Source organism: Nicotiana sylvestris, chromosome 5 (assembly GCF_000393655.2).
Source record: "Nicotiana sylvestris chromosome 5, ASM39365v2, whole genome shotgun sequence".
Taxonomy (NCBI): Eukaryota; Viridiplantae; Streptophyta; class Magnoliopsida; order Solanales; family Solanaceae; genus Nicotiana; species Nicotiana sylvestris.
Window position 1 is genome coordinate 33,371,958 of NC_091061.1, and position 5,074 is coordinate 33,377,031.

At 41.6% G+C, this 5,074-nt stretch overlaps 1 pseudogene; it reads right to left on the bottom strand.

Annotated features, from left to right (window-relative positions):
* Positions 1 to 3,438: 3,438 nt before the first annotated feature.
* On the bottom strand, positions 3,439 to 4,866 carry LOC138868481 (uncharacterized; annotated as a pseudogene).
* Positions 4,867 to 5,074: the final 208 nt, after the last annotated feature.

Here is a 5,074-nt window from a genome sequence, read left to right on the forward strand (position 1 = left end):
GATTATTTTTAGCTCTTCTTAATTCCTCGGGAGTAAAACACCTTCCCGAGCGAGTCAACCCCTGTACTTCACAGATTTCTTCTTTGACTTCTTTTCCTTTGTACATTACCGTCATCCGTTCGTAATTCCATGGAATAGCCTTGCTGTTGATTACTGGTAACTGGGTTACTGGCTTGATAATAACCCGATCTACGCGGGCTCCTTCCACGATTATGATAGGTTTGCTGGCCACTCCTGGTACAATCACCTTTACCCCTTCCTGTTTCGTTGCAACTTTGCTCAAAGATCCCTTCTCAACTGCCACAGATGGCTCAACACTCTTTTTGCTCTGCTTGAGCACCAACTTCTCATCTGCTAATTGTTCATCTGTCTTGGCTTCATTAGACCGAATCATCATGACGGTCTGTGATGGCTTCTTGGGTTCCCCCTTTACATGCACTATTTCAATCATATTTGCCTCTTGATGGGCTGGCATCGGATTTCTGTTGATATTGGGTGCTTCGGGAGCTTGAACTTCAATTTTATTGGTATCAATCAGCTCCTGTATTGCATTTTTTAAATGCCAGTACTTTTTTGTATCATGAACTAGGGTACAAGAACAATACTCACAGCTAACAGTGTAGTCCAAATTCTTTGGAGGAGGATTTGGCAGTTTGGATTGTATTGGCCTTAGCATATCTAGCTATTTTAGCCTATGGAACAGACTAGTGCAGGATTCTCCCAACAGAGTAAAGGTTTTCTTTTTCTGCAACCTTTCACCCTTGAGTGCTTGACTAGGCCTAAAACCTGGTCTGGGAGCATTTTGATAGGTTCGTGAATACGGATAAGTATTTGGTAAGACAGGAGCACGCCAATGAGCGTGGGCAGGTGGTTGGTTGTATGCGTGTGCATGGTGGACTGAAAAATGAGGTTCCGATGGGTGATAGTAGTGTTGGGGTGAATTGTAGTGATAAGTTGGTTGGTGGGATCGAGGTTGATTGTAGTAGTGAGGTGAACTTTTGGGTCCGGACCAAGTTCCCGAATCAACCATTGCCGCTTCCTCTCTTTTCTTCTTTCCAATCCCTCCTACGCCACCTTGAATAGCATGAGTAGTCGCTTTGATAGCCGAATAGCTCATGATTTTATTCGACTTGAGGCTTTCTTCTACCATGCCCCCCATTTTTACTACTTCGTTGAATGACTTACCCACAGCTGAGACCAAATGGCCATAGTAAGTAGGTTCCAAGGCCTATAGGAAGTAATCTACCATCTCATTTTCCTTCATTGGGGGATCCACCCTTGCTGTTTGTTCCCTCCACCGGAAACCATATTCTCTAAAGCTTTCACTGTGCTTTTTCTCAAATTTAGTCAAGGTATTCGATCTGGAACGATCTTAAGATTGTATTGGAAGTGATAAGCAAATGCATGTGCCAGATCATCCCATGTGTACCATCTCCCATGGTCTTGGCGGGTATACCATTCCAGTGCTGATCCGCTCAAACTCTGACTGAAGTAAGCCATTAATAATTCGTCTTTTCCTCCAGCTCCCCTCATCTTGCTGCAAAAACCCCTCAAGTGGGCTACTGGATCACCGTGCCCGTTGTATAGATCGAACTTGGGCATCTTGAAACCGGCTGGTAATTGCACATTTGGGAACAGACATAGGTCTTTGTAGGCCACACTGACCTGCCCTCCTAACCCCCGCATGTCTTAGAACGATTGTTCTAAGCTTTTAACCTTTCTGAACATCTCTTCCTGTTCGGTATTTTTGACTGGCTTATCAATTTCTGTCGGGAGATCAAAGCGGGGAGTATATGAATGGATTTCTGAAGCTTTGAAAATGGGCTCCGAGGGGTAGTATTGGTTGTCTTGGTCCTAGAATATAGGCTCACTAGGAGATTTGTGGAGTGTAGCTGGGGGAGGTGCTATGAAGACAAGAGTTACTGGTAGATGAGGGTATGGAATTGGTTTAGGGGGTGGAGATTGTGGTGTATGAGAAGTGGTGCCTCGGTAGTGCTGGTAAATAGGAAAACTCGGGGATAGATCGGTGGTAGGATGATCCTGAGTTTGAGCCGGTGGTGGGGTGGAAGTAGGGTTAGCAGGGTAAGCTGGGGGTGATTGTCCTGTAGACCAAGCCCGATACAACTCGGCCATCTGTTGCTTAAGTTTAAGCATCTCTTCTTTCATTTTACTGACGTCCAGCTCCTCTATCTCAACACCTGTGTCGACATCCGGGATAGATATGATTTCGGGTATTGGTCCTTTTGATCTGGTTTGATAATGATAATGTGCCAGTATACTCTAGATAAACTAATTGCTTGAATTCTGGAAATAACAAACTTGTTAGTTTTTAGAGTTTAATACATATGCAATTACACGTTGGGATGCAATGCACCTAGGCAATTAACCATTTTCTATCATGTATTTGCTCGGTTGCTTGTGTCATCCCAGCTTTTCCTGATCTTTCTTTTTATTGTCACTCACGCCTATCTTTATTTCCCTCCCTTTTTCATTTTATTCTTTTCTTTTGGTTGTGGTCGAATCTTATAGAGATTGCCTACGTATCATGTCCTTGCATGAATCAGACCGTGCGTAGTTCTGGCGAAGGCAATTATTAATACTCTTATTTATTCTTCAACCAACGAAACAGTACAAAGACGGAAATGACAATACATTTGGACAACATTTTAAGAAAATGGTTTAAAAAACTTGACACGAACTCAAACTAAAACATGACTTATTATATAAAAAACTCCTAACAACTATGACTACGCTCCACTCCCCACTCTTTTGTTTCTTAATCATTGGAACATCTGCTCACGGTGGGTTTTGACCCAGCTGCCCTCCTAGTGTATTGTACATTCTTTCTAACTACATTGCCAAATGACGGGCAAAAGTAGGTGCATGCTCTAGAAACCTTTCATAATCCATCCCTTGGCAGATCACATAACTTTGAGAAGTGTAAACAGCCAAATCATGGATTTGTGCTCTGAAATCTTGGAGACTTTGGTCTTGGTTTTGCAATTGCTGTTGGCGAGTGGTGGCTATATCTCTTATGCGTTCTTTACGATCTAAAGCCGACTCCAATTGAGCTCGAATTTTGGCCTGATCGAGTCTTGCATGTGCTCTTTCTCTATCAATATCTGCGTGTTGATGTTCTCTATTGTACCTTCTCATTTCTTCCATTTGTGTATGGAGTTGAGCTTCTACATATATCCAACGGTCCTTCTCTTTCTTGAATTGAGCCATGTCTTCTTCGAATCTTATTACTTGGCGTTCCTTATTAGATTTGGCCTCCTCATTTAATTGTATGATTTTTTCCTTAGCTTTGTCTAACGACTTTTCAGTCTTTATCAAGATGGAGTCATAATCTTGCATTTTTTCCATCAGATTGGCAATGATTTTCTGATCTTTCCAACTTCTCACTAGCACTTCAGAGGCTTTCTTCATCTATTGAAATTAAGCGCGGAGATTTTTATTCTTGCTAATCAGACTCTTCTTTTCACCTTCTGCTTCTTGTGCTTGTAAGTCTTTCTCCAAATTGAGGTTCCTCAGACTTTCTTCTAAGGCATGAATAGTTGCTTTGTACCCCTTTTCCTTTTCACCCCAAGCCAACCGTTCTTGGATTTTATCATCAAAAGTTTGAACATGCGGTCTTTTTATGGGCCTTCTAAGATCGGGTTCTGGTGCGTCATCTACGCGGGATCTTTTCTCAAGCCACCTAGCATATCCTGGATTTATCTCGCCTTTCACAGGATCTGGAACTTGAGTATCATCTTTCAAGTATCGACAACCATTCCAAATCTGCTGGATTAAAGCCTCGGGGAGAGTTTCGGGGTGTAGTTCGATCACTTGCATACTCAAATCCTCATCATCAGGCACCACTTGGTATCTCCCTAGCTGTCTTAGAACTCTCTGTGGCGCATACGGCTGGACGCTTCTTAAACCCAACAACAACAAATAACTCTTCAAGGTTGACATATGTATCACTTCTCTTACCGGGAGCCATCCCAAGGTCCACTCAATTTGACTTGCCATTAAAGATCTTAAATGGTATATCCAGGCTTCCACCCCTTCTAGAAATTTATAATCTTTTATTCTTTCTTCATAACTCTCGATGAAATTGTCCTAGCTTGGACCATACTGCATGAACTTGGGGTGATATCGGAGATGTTCAGTCAACCACATTTGCAACAAAATATTGCACCCTTCGAAGACTTTTGCCCCTGATTTACATAAAGTTAACGCCCGATAAATGTCTGAGAGAATGATCGGGGAAAGGGTGTGACGTTCCTTGGTAGTGAGGACTTGTACGACTCTGGCTATGCGAATATCAATCGTCCGCTCTTTGTTTGGGAAGACCATGATTCCCAAAAAAGCCACCATGAAAGCAAAACGACGGTGAATCTGCCAGGTGTCCTTCTTTTGTTTGTTAGTAAGGCCCTTTTCATGAATTTCAAATCCATTCGGCTTTCCGAACCTTGAATATAGGAAGTTGAAAGAACAACACCCTTTGACAACGTTGCTTTTTCTGATTTGATTACTGATGTTCAGAAGACCAAAGAATCGATGTACTGAGGGAGCCTTTGGGAATATAAGATTCTGGTTTCTCAAATCTCCGTCAAAACCAGAATATCCAACTATTTCTTCTAATGTGGGAGTAAGCTCGAAATCAGAGAAGCGAAAGACATTGTGAACAGGGTCCCAAAAAGTCACTAGTGCCTTAATCAAATCATCGCATGGTTTAACTTTCATAATATCTGTGAGAGATCCCAAATACTTAATGACCCATTTCTGACCATCTCTTCCTAACTCATGCCACCACATCTGAAGCCGAAATAGAAACTCATCTACATTTGTGAATGGTGGATTTTGGATGGTGCTCATTTTGTATCTGCGATTGATTTTAACAAAAATCAGGACTCATTTGAAAACAAAAATTCATAAAAAAAACTTTTTTTTTTGCAGTTTGTAAGAACAAAACCATTTTTTTTAAAAACGACATTTCCTTTCCTTTTCAGAATTTTAAACTATTTTGGAAATTTTCTAAAACAGCCCATTTTTCTTTCTCGGTTCTCACATTGATTTTCTATCC